The 12111-nt window shown below is 41.4% G+C and overlaps 2 long non-coding RNA genes across 11 annotated transcripts in view; one reads left to right on the top strand and one right to left on the bottom strand.

Moving 5' to 3' along the window:
- LOC145466012 (uncharacterized) overlaps window positions 1-3336 on the top strand; it is a 64568-nt gene extending 61232 nt beyond the window's left edge. The window contains exons 1-4 of one of the 2 annotated variants that reach the window (XR_014041772.1): window positions 237-314; window positions 1154-1230; window positions 1626-1665; window positions 2532-3336. This is a non-coding gene — a long non-coding RNA (uncharacterized LOC145466012). Of the gene's footprint in view, window positions 1-236; window positions 315-1153; window positions 1231-1625; window positions 1666-2531 lie in introns of those variants that run through there. The other variant, XR_014041771.1, reaches the window with a different exon arrangement.
- LOC145466017 (uncharacterized) overlaps window positions 1-12111 on the bottom strand; it is a 160354-nt gene that overhangs the window by 113121 nt on the left and 35122 nt on the right. For 7 of the 9 annotated variants that reach the window (XR_014041785.1, XR_014041780.1, XR_014041782.1 and 4 more), the window contains 2 exons: window positions 2441-2594; window positions 1253-2106 (listed from right to left, as the gene is read on the bottom strand). This is a non-coding gene — a long non-coding RNA (uncharacterized LOC145466017). Of the gene's footprint in view, window positions 1-1252; window positions 2107-2440; window positions 2595-7523; window positions 7909-8258; window positions 8274-12111 lie in introns of those variants that run through there. The other 2 variants (XR_014041788.1, XR_014041779.1) reach the window with 2 other exon arrangements.

The raw sequence follows: 12111 nt of genomic DNA, 5'->3' as shown, positions 1-12111 counted from the left end.
ATTATTACACACCGCCTTCTTGTCTCGGAACATCGGATAACCACTCTTCGCATTCTACGCGCACAAAAAGGTTCGAATAAATCTCGTACTCATCAGCTAGAAAAAAAACTTCGTTTGGAGATCGTATTTTTGATACAATTTGTGCCACTCACTATTAAAAAGTGACATGGCAATAATTGTTTCTTGAACTGTTTGATTTGTTTAAAAAAAACTGAACCTTCTGTTTCTAGTGCGAAATGGCCACTACATGGCAGAATTTCCTCAAGAGTCTCATTGCACACGGTGGAATCGTAACAGGCGTGGAAAAAGTAAAGGTAAGTCCTGTAGGAAAAAATGTCCGCTGATTGGTAAAGGTTGTTCTCAGACGTGCACCACGGTAAACACACAGCTTTTAAAGTACCATAAAATGATTGTCTCGATGTTTTTATTCGATTGGCTTCTAGAGAGAGTTTGAATCAGTATTTGAGCCTCAAAGTTCGACTGGCTATCACAATGATAAAGTAACTGCTTGACTAAAACGTGGATATTCAGGGGTTTAGGTGTAATATGGTGCCCGAAAACGTCAACACGTGGAAAGTAATCAGACACGCAGGAAAAGTCGTTACCCCACATCGATTCCAATCACCTAAACAACGAACCTCTCCACGATTGGAAATAAAATTTTCTAGACATCTCTTCTGAGACCATGAACTTTCCAGTCAAAGAGCCACTTACTTCCATACACAATTAAAAAGGTCTCAATTAAACGAGTTTTCCCGAGCTGGAAAAGACCTGTATGTATTGTTTTTTGGCTTCAAGTGCTGATTAAAATAACACTACCCCTAAAATAGAAACGTGGCGATAATTTAAACAAGAAAACAAACTCAAAACAGAGTTCGAGTAAACTATCCTAAAATACAGTAACAAAAAACAAAAAATCCTGAAAGAACGAAGCGAGAAGGCGAGAAAGGCTAATTTACAGAATACCGAGTTAATTTTTCTCTTCACTGAAAAGATTTACACATCCTGCTACTAACAAGCTGGTTTCCTTACAAATTAACACTACAAATAACTTACTTCTCCGCCTATAGCGATAACGAAAAGTCGTATCTATATGGTTTTCTCTCGTCTTGATATTGACAATTCCTCATAGATAACACTATTGCCTTGTTAGGATTATTATCCCTTTGGATTAACAGACAAAGGAAAAATAGTTGCACAGTGCACGGAGGAGAACGATGTCCACGCAGGGTAAGTAAAAAAATAATCTAACCTCAAATGTTTGACACTCCAGAACGGTTTTCCTCCAGCATTTAAAACACTACTGCATCAGATCCATTTTCTCCTCGTGTCGTCTATTCTTCTCAGCAAGCTGGCGATTATTCAGATTGACAACTAACGCTTGAAAGGAGACAAGGAAAGAAATTAAGCCAAAAAAGGATCCTGCGGTTTTCGCCTTGTCTAAGACCTCAAGCGTTAAGATGGACTACTCGTGGTCTAACAAAATATTCTGCTGTAAATTGTTTGTAGTGAACTCACATTTTAGACTATAACTCACCATATGACAATTGGAAGTACAATGATTATAAACTGAACACACCGAAGCATTTTAATGAGTTTTGAAATGGTGTTTTTTTTTTGTTCAGAGCCGGCTTTCCAAGAATACTATCAGCCGCTGTCAGCGAGGTAAGTGACTATCTATATAAAGAAATTACAAAGAAAGTATTTCTGTACCCCAGTTTAAGTGAGAGAGCTGTGGAGGGACGCCTTTCGTTCCACTTTGAAAAAATGTATTCTCTAACCGCCCCTTTATGTCAAATGAGCTGGCCATGATTCACGGAGCGTTTGGTGGTGCCATGACGAACTGATTAACGAACATCCGACTCCAACTGAATCTAAAACAACGCTCTGCTGCCACAGACGGTCCAAAAGGAATGGCAAGAGTCAGACCTCATTTTAATGAAATCAAGTAATGATAAGCGCACGAGAATTGATCAGTTATTCCCTTTTCAACACTTCTTGTGTTTTAGAAGACTGTTCGCGTGTTTGGTTGCTTGCTCAGCCAGTGCGCATCGAAGCTATGCATCCAAACTTATTCGTCTTGCAACTAAACTCTTTGCTTCTGACCTGAAAGGGAAAGTGATATTAAAAGTGGTTAGAGAGCGGTTGTCAATCGAGTGTCGTTAACCCAAATCAATATGATTTAAGTGCCAATCACTCAAAGGAAAGACGTGTAATTCTCATTCAGCGCGGGTACTAGGCTCGATTACCAGGCGCTGTTCGTAGACCGGGCTCGAGAAAGCGGCGGAAATCGAGCCTACGCGGAAAGGCCGGGGAAATCGAGTGGCTCTGGTTTTCCATCTGATTGGTTAAATAGGTGGTACAAGGTTTTTCTAAACCAGTGATAGAGCTTAGTAAAGCTCTATTACACTGAAAACCGCTTTATTGATCAAGTCCTTACCTCGCAGTCGTCAAAGTTTACACATTCTGCCACCAATGTCAAACTGACTTTTCCCGCTGTCTCATTGCATCAGTTCTTTTGGTTTTTGCAGATACTTGTAAACATTCCAATAAGGACATCAGGAAACACACCAGCAGAGGGAGATGATGACACCCTACATGGATGTTGAAGATCCAGCATGAAAATGTTCTAACGTATTTATTAGTCTATGTCACGGACATGACTTTCTATTACCTAAACATTTAAGGGAGCAGTGTACATTCACTACTCGTCACAAAGATAGAGTCGATATAAGAACACGAGTAGGACTTTTCAAGACAACAATAGGTAGTCACAGTCGAAACACACCAACAGAGGGAGATGATAACACCCTAAATGGATGTTGAAAATCCAGCATGAAAATGTTTTAAAGTATTTATTAGTCTATGTCACGGACATGACTTTCTATTATCTAAACATTTAAGGGCGCGATGTGCACTCGTAATATAGATAGAGTCGCTATAAGAACACGAGTAGGACCTTTCAGGACAACAATAGGTCGTCACAGTTGATAACATTGTCAATGAAATCTACCAGGTCTCCTATGTTCAAAGTGTGGAGTAATCTATCCACCGAATAAATCACTGTCCAGTGGAGAGCACGGTTCGTTTTGTCGACCTGTACCCAGTGGATGTTGATTTATCTCGTGGGTAGCGTTATCCAATCTTTGAACAACTCAGCCAAGTGCCCACGCTCCTTTTATGAACAAATCTTGAAAAAGGTTTTATTTTTGTCACATAAAATTTTTTAACTCTGGAATTTGATCGTGTAGACGGTTCAGTAAAGTAAACTTGTCAAAGACTTGAATAAAGTTGGTTCCCAGACCCTTCGTTCATGCGTGTTTTGTGCTGTCACAAGTGCACAGTGGCACTGATGAAATTTGGATGGCACATAAGTGATTTAACGAAATAGCCTGCAATGTTAATATGATAGATATTTTAATGTCCTAGCCACTAAATCTAAAACCAATATCCCTTGTTCTCGCTTCTTATCTGCCTATTCATCTAGTTCCATATTCCCGATCTCTCATTTTACATCTAATTAAAGCTAGCAAAGCTGTATTTGATGAACCAAGTTAAGCAAGATTTACTCCTCGGCGTTCTTATTTTAAAATACACCTACTGGGACAACTTATCAGGTTCGGTTGATAAAAGAAACCATTCTTTGCAATCACTTGACGCTCGCTGACCTAGGCGGGCATGACCTCTATAATCAGTAATTGCAAATATAAAACAACGAGAGTTGCAAAAATCGGCTAGCTGCAAATGGAAATCGCATTTCCCCAGTAGAACCTAACTAAAAAGATACAGAAGAGCCCTTGACATAGATACCGTGCGACATTGCCACCCATTGGCATTTCAAACTCCGAACAAATATCTTTTTACCGAATGAAATTTGAATTTTAAATGGTTTGGTAAAATGAATGTTTGTTCTTCCGAATTCACAAAATGCCATGCAAACAATAATACGTACACACCAATCTTTCTGTCACAGGCTATGATACAGAGTAGACAAAACCATTCTCTTTGGCTCCGAACAAGTATAACCTCGCAAAAGAAGTCTATATACTGTAGACGTCACGAGCGCACAGATTGCGAGAACCTACGAGCTCCAGATAGTTTGGCAAAAATGTTCATCGTCACAAACGTCATGTTCAAAGTGAAAGGTAAAGTGACCTCGAAATTTGAAATTTCGAAAGTTGAAGGAAAACTGACTTTCTATTATCTATTATTTATTGCAACTGGCATGAACGTAAGAAGGCTCTTCACACCCCTAGGAGATGAGAGGGTGTAGAGAATTTCTACTTTTAATCAGTAGACAAGACGACAACCAGGAGATTCGCTGTTGGGCTAACTACGATTGTGAAAGCTGGCTAAGGTTGGTTTCTATGACTGTTGCGATCGCTGCAATCGCTCTAAAAGTTGAGCAAACCTTACCCTACTAGATTCCATATGATCCCCACGATCGCTTCAGGGAATTGATAAAAGAAAAGCTTTTACACCGAGGGCAACCCCTCGCGAGGACCTGGATCAAACAACTATACCGCCACATTCTGGTTTGTTTTTTCATAGACAAGACGACAACCAGGAGATTCGCTGTTGGGCTAACTACGATTGTGAAAGCTGGCTAAGGTTGGTTTCTATATGACTGTTGCGATCGCTGCAATCGCTCTAAAAGTTGAGCAAACCTTACCGTACTAGATTCCATATGATCCCCACGATCGCTTCAGGGAATTGATAAAAGAAAAGCTTTTACACCGAGGGCAACCCCTCGCGAGGACCTGGATCAAACAACTATACCGCCACATTCTGGTTTGTTTTTTCATAGACAAGACGACAACCAGGAGATTCGCTGTTGGGCTAACTACGATTGTGAAAGCTGGCTAAGGTTGGTTTCTATATGACTGTTGCGATCGCTGCAATCGCTCTAAAAGTTGAGCAAACCTTACCGTACTAGATTCCATATGATCCCCACGATCGCTTCAGGGAATTGATAAAAGAAAAGCTTTTACACCGAGGGCAACCCCTCGCGAGGACCTGGATCAAACAACTATACCGCCACATTCTGGTTTGTTTTTTCATAGACAAGACGACAACCAGGAGATTCGCTGTTGGGCTAACTACGATTGTGAAAGCTGGCTAAGGTTGGTTTCTATATGATTGTTACGATCGCTGCAATCGCTCTAAAAGTTGAGCAAACCTTACCGTACTAGATTCCATATGATCCCTACGATCGCTTCAGGGACTTGATAAAAGAAAATCTTTTAAACCGAGGGCAACCCCTCGTGACCACCTGGATCAAACGACGATACCGCCACATTCTGGTTTGTTTTTTCATACAATCTCGCAGCTGGAGTGTGGTATTCACATGATCGCAATGAGTGATGTTCATATGATTCTACTGATCGCTCAATCGTTGATATAGAACTGATGGAGATCATTCTCAGCGGCGATCGATAGTTGTCACAACGATCGCCACGATTGCTGACCAAGCGATGGAAATGATCGCAGCAATCAAATGGGAACCAGACTTTAATTTAGTGAAGACAAAGAAAGCCATGCATTGTATTATACACTGGTTTTCCGGTGCTCCGAAATAGAGAGTGCATTTTAATATCGCATATATAGAGATTATCGTGCTTGTATATCGGCCAACTTTTGCGCCACAGCTTAAAGCTTAAAATTGTATCTTCGCAGGTCGGGGTTGTGTTCGTAATTAACGAAACAAACAAGAACTAAGCGTCAAGTAACAACCTGCAAGTTACTACAGAAAAATCATTATTAGTAGTGATAGGAATCTTTTAATGTGATGTAACACAGTTTGTATGGTTTTAAGGTAATTTAAGTGGCAGTACTTATTATTACACACCGCCTTCTTGTCTTGGAACATCGGATAACCACTCTTCGCATTCTACGCGCACAAAAAGGTTCGAATAAATCTCGTACTCATCAGCTAGAAAAAAAACTTCGTTTGGAGATCGTATTTTTGATACAATTTGTGCCACTCACTGTTAAAGAGTGACATGACAATAATTGTTTCTTGAACTGTTTGATTTGTTTCAAAAAACTGAACCTTCTGTTTCTAGTGCGAAATGGCCACTACATGGCAGAATTTCCTCAAGAGTCTCATTGCACATGGTGGAATCGTAACAGGCGTGGAAAACTTAAAGGTAAGTCCTGTAGGAAAAAATGTCCGCTGATTGGTAAAGGTTGTTCTCAGACGTGTACCACGGTAAACACACAGCTTTTAAAGTACCATAAAATGATTGTCTCGATGTTTTTATTCGATTGGCTTCTAGAGAGAGTTTGAATCAGTATTTGAGCCTCGAAGTTCGACTGGCTATCAGAATGATAAAGAAACTGCTTGAGTAAAACGTGGATATTCAGGGGTTTAGGTGTAATATGGTGCCCGAAAACGTAAACACGTGGAAAGTAATCAGACACGCAGGAAAAGTCGTTACCCCACATCGATTCCAATCACCTAAACAACGAACCTCTCCACGATTGGAAATAAAATTTTCTAGACATGTGTTCTGAGACCATGAACTTTCCAGTCAAAAAGCCACTTACTTCCATACACAATTAAAAAGGTCTCAATTAAACGAGTTTTCCCGAGCTGGAAAAGACCTGTATGTATTGTTTTTTGGCTTCAAGTGCTGATTAAAATAACACCACCCCTAAAATAGAAACGTGGCGATAATTTAATCAAGAAAACAAACTCAAAACAGAGTTCGAGTAAACTATGCTAAAATACCGTAACAAAAAACAAAAAATCCTGAAAGAACGAAGCGAGAAGGCGAGAAAGGCTAATTTACAAAATACCGAGTTAATTTTCTCTTCACTGGACAGATTTACACATCCTGCCACTAACAAGCTGGTTTCCTTACAAATTAACACTCTAAATAACTTCTCGGCCCATCGCGATAACAAAACGTCGTATCTATATGGTTTTCTTTCGTCTTGATATTGACAGTTCCTCATAGATAACACTATTGCCTTGTTAGGATTATAATCCCTTTGGATTAACGGAGAAAGGAAAAATAGTTGCACAGTGCACTGAGGAGAACGATGTCCACGCAGGGTAGGTTACAAAAATAATCTAACCTCAAATGTTTGACACTCCAGAAAGGTTTTCCTCCACCATTTAAAACACTACTACATCAGATCCATTTTCTCCTCGTGTCGTCTATTATTCAGATTGACAACTAACGCTGGAAAGGAGACAAGGAAAGAAATTAAGCCAAAAAAGGATCGTGCGCTTTTCGCCTTGTCTAAGTCTTCAAGCGTTTAGATGAACTACCCGAGGTCTAACAAAATATTAGGCTGTAAATTGTCTGTAGTGAACTCACATGTTAGACTATAATTCACCGTATGACAATTGGCAGTACAATGATTATCAACTGAACACACCCAAGCATTCTAATGAGTTTTGAAATTGTGTTTTATTTTTGTTCAGAGTCACTTTTCCACGATTACTGTCAGCCGCTGTCAGCAGGGTAAGTGGCTATTTATATAAAGAAATTACAAAGAAAGTATTTCTGTACCCTGGAGGGACGCCTTTCGTTCCACTCTCACAAAATGTATTCTTTAACCACCTCCTTTGTGTCTTGATGTGTCAAATGAGCTGGCCATGATTCACGGAGCGCTTGTTAGTGCTATGACGAACTGATTAACGAACATCTGACTCCAACTCACTCTACAACAACGCTCTGCTGCCACAAACGGTCCAAAAGGAATGGCAAGAATCAGACCTCCTTTTGATGATATAAAGCAATCAAAAGCGCACGAGGATTGACCAATTATTCCCTTTCCAACACTTCTTGTGTTTCTAGAAGACTGTTCGCGTGTTTGGTTGCTTGCTCAGCCAGTGCGCATCGAAGCTATGCATCCAAACTTATTCGTCTTGCAACTGAACTCTTTGCTTCTGACCTGAAAGGGAAAGAAATATTAACAGGGGTTAGAAAGTGGTTCTCAATCGGGTGTCGTTAAACCAAATCAATGTGATTCAAGAGCCAATCACATGGGGCCAAGTGAACTCAAAGGAAACACATGTAATTCTCATTCAGCGCGGGAACTAGGCTCGATTATCAGGCGCTGTTCGTAGACCGAACTCGAGAAAGCGGCGGAAATCGAGCCTACGCGGAAAGGCCGGGGAAATCGAGTGGCTCTGGTTTTCCATCTGATTGGTTAAATAGGTGGTGCAAGGTTTTTTTAAACCAGTGATAGAGCTTAGTAAAGCTCTATTACACTGAAAACCGCTTTATTGATCAGGTCCTTACCTCGCAGTCGTCAAACTTTAAACATTCTGCCACCAATGTCAAACTGACTTTCCCCATCTCATTTCATCAGTTCTTTTGTTTTTTGCAGATACCTGTAAACATTCCAATAAGGACATCGGGAAACACACCAACAGAGGGAGATGATAACACCCTACATGGATGTTGAAGATCCACCATAAAAATGTGCTAAAGTATTTATTAGTCTATGTCACGGACATGACTTTCTATTATCTAAACATTTAAGGGCGCGATGTACATTCACTACTCGTTATATAGATAGAGTCGATATAAGAACACGAGTAGGACCTTTCAGGATAACAATAGGTAGTCACAATTGATAACACTGTTAATGAAATCCACCAGGTCCCCAGTCGTTGAAAGTGTGGAGTAATCTATCCACCGAATAAATCACTATCCAGTGCATAGCGCGGTATGTTTTGTCGACCTCTACCCAGTGGATGTTCATTTATCGGGTGGATAGCGTTATCCAATCTTTGAAAAACTCAGCTAAGTACCCATGCTCCTGTACTTAAGATTATTTATAAACAAATGTTAAAAAAGGTTTTTTGTCACATAAAATTTTTTAACTCTGGAATGTACTTGTGTAGACGGTTCAGCAGAGTAAACTTGTCAAAGATGTGAATAAAATAATAAAGTGTATTATCGTTTGTCTCACGATGTAGTCACTGAGATGTAGATCGCGACGTTTCGACTGCTTACTGCCAGTCTTCTTCAGGCGATAAGGTCGACTGATATCACGGTATCATTTATATCACAAAGGTCGGCTGTGATTGGTGCATTTCGATCCTCCTATTGTTCCATTGTTCGGGCGAGTAGCTGTTCCCTCGGTGGTCCGCTGCTGTACTGTTCTCCTGTTGTTGTGTTTCTTGATCGTGGGTATCCATGCTTCAGGAATGTCAATTCCACTATCCCTGTTGATGTTATTAGGATGAAGTCTTATGTGAATAGCTTCCTTGACCCTACGTGTGTACCAGTGAGGATCTCGATCAATAAACTTGACCTCATTCCAGATAGGATAGTGGCCGGTCTGGTGGGTGTGTTCAGAAACGGCGGAGGTCTGGGTACGGGCGAGTCGTATATCCCTGTCGTGTTCTTTGATCCTCTCCTGCATAGATCTCCCTGTTTCCCCGATGTAGACTTTGCCACACTCATAGGGAATCCTGTAGACAATACCATCTTGTTTAGCCGGGTTGACGGTGTCCTTTGGTCGCACTAAGTGTGACCGAAGTGTCGTGTCAGACTTAAAGACGGTGCGAATGCCTTGTTGTTCTAGGCAGCGGCGGAGAGACTCCGAAACTCCTTGGACATAAGGTAAACCGGCGGTGGATTTAAATTCCGCGACAGGCTCTCTTCTTGGAGTTGTTCGTGCCTTTGTGATCTTCTGTACAAAAGAGGAGGGATATCCGTTGGAAACAAGTACAGATGACAGATGTTTCTTCTCTCCAGCGATTACTGATGGTTTGGTGACGAGACGTTTAGCCCGGTCGTACAGACACTTCATAATACCGCGCTTTACTGACTGAGGGTGGTGTGAATCATACGCTAGGTACTGATCAGTATGTGTTGGTTTCCTGTAGACACTGGTGGTAAGGCGGCCATTAGGTTCTCTGTAAACTGACGTGTCGAGAAAGGCGATCTTGTTGTTGTTCTCGATCTCCATAGTGAAACGGATTGATGGTTGTTGACTGTTCAGGTGTTGCAGGAAGACGTCAACTCTATCCCGATCCAGGATGGTGAAAGTGTCATCTACGTAGCCTTTCCAGATCTTAGGCTTGCAAGGTGCGGACTCTATTGCTTGTTCTTCAAATATCTCCATGTAGAGATTAGCAATAACCGCGGATACAGGGCTCCCCATGGCTGCACCGTGTCGTTGTTCGTAAATCGATCCGTTGTACTGGAAGTACGTAGATCTTAATACGAAATCCAAGAGGTCCGCGATTTGAACTGGTCTAAGTGTCGTGCGGTCAGCCAGGCCTGCGTCGTTCTCCATTTTTTGTAGCGCGGCTTGTACGGCGCCCTCGATCGGTACGTTGGTAAACAGTGACTCTACGTCGAAAGACACCATGATCTCGTGGTCCTGGATCTCTTCACTGGCGATGGTGGAGGCGAAGTCAGTTGAGTTCTTCACTGTGAAGTTCGAGTTACCTGCAAGAGGAGATAATACGTTAGCCAAGAAAGCAGACAGGTCGTATGCAAAGCTGGTACGGTCCGGAATCAATTAGCGCTGACATTGAGTCAGCAGTCAAGTCAAGTTTATTGATCGAGATCCTCACTGGTACACACGTAGGGTCAAGGAAGCTATTCACATAAGACTTCACCCTAACAACATCAACAGGGATAGTGGAATTGACATTCCTGAAGCATGGATACCCACGATCAAGAAACACAACAACAGGAGAACAGTACAACAGCGGACCACTGAGGGAACAGCTACTCGCCCGAACAATGGAACAATAGGAGGATCGAAATGCACCAATCACAGTCGACCTTTGTGATATAAATGATACCGTGATATCAGTCGACCTTATCGCCTGAAGAAGACTGGCAGTAAGCAGTCGAAACGTCGCGATCTACATCTCAGTGACTACATCGTGAGACAAACGATAATAAACTTTATTATTGCATCTACCACGATGAATAACAACAACCTTTTCCTCGATGTGAATAAAGTTAGTCCCCAGACCTTTCGATCGTGCGTGTTTTGTGCTGTCAAGGCTGCACGCTAACGCCCTGGACCCAGTAGCTGCTCCAATGTCCAACACCTGACATTGTTCCCAAATGCAAAGAAAACTTGTCAAATGAAGTTTTAGACTGCGAGCAGTCTCCCTTTTCCTCGAAAAGCCGTGGGGAAGAACGCAAAACAAGCAAGTGTGTGAGCGTGACTGTGAGCGTGACGTGCGAGCGGGGCTTCTAGCAGCGCACGCGTCGCACATCACGCTCGTACACTTACTTGTTTTGCATTTTTCCCCACGGATTTTCGAGGAAAAGAGAGACTGCTCGCGGTCTAATGAAATTTCGGACCAGAAAACAAGAGAAAATAATTTGTCAAAGAAAATTTGCTCCCGTGCAAGTATTTGTCTGATTGGAATCACGTTACTGTTCAGTGCCTGGTAGACTTGTCAATTTCAATTGAGTTGCACGCATACCATGAAGACCTCTTTTTTCATTCAAGTAAAGTGGAATAAAAAGAGACGAAGAAAAAAAAAAACAGAGAAATTGAACCCAACAATCGAACTCGGAAAGCTGGATTAACTTGCGAGTGTGGAATCCACATGACCAGCGACGACAGCTGTCAAAACAGCCCACAGTTTTGCCACCAAAGCCTAACCCCATCTTTTGACACCTATCTAGAGAAATGCACTACTTGTTGCTTATCTGAAGTTCTATTCTCTTGTAGCTGGATATCTAAGTAATTAAGTGACCGCTCCGCTTAGCTGAAAAGCTACTTCACAGGAAGCCCACTCTTGAAATAACATTAATGTACATTATTAATAAACAAGTACACAAATGAAAATAAGTTTATTAAATTCATGGCCTCTTACCGCGTTCACAAGGTTATTAACAATTGTCTTCCTGTGAAGTGAACGGAACGAAATTGTCAGAGATTAGCATTTTAACAACACGCACCAATGACTGTGCCCTAGACTGGAAAGAAAACTATTAAAGAAAAATAGCATATTTGTCGACAGATTAATGTAAATGCTAGAACGACTCTTTCACTTTGGTTTATCTTGGTTTCCACTCGTCATTCAAAAGTGGTGAATAATCCCGAATAATCTAATCTATCTTTAATTAACAATTTATCAACAGAGATCAAGGTCGTAGAACACTA

Source organism: Orbicella franksi, chromosome 13 (genome assembly GCF_964199315.1).
Source record: "Orbicella franksi chromosome 13, jaOrbFran1.1, whole genome shotgun sequence".
In the NCBI taxonomy this organism is placed as follows: domain Eukaryota; kingdom Metazoa; phylum Cnidaria; class Anthozoa; order Scleractinia; family Merulinidae; genus Orbicella; species Orbicella franksi.
Note: the sequence above shows the minus strand (reverse complement) of the source record. Positions and strands in the feature narration are given on the sequence as shown.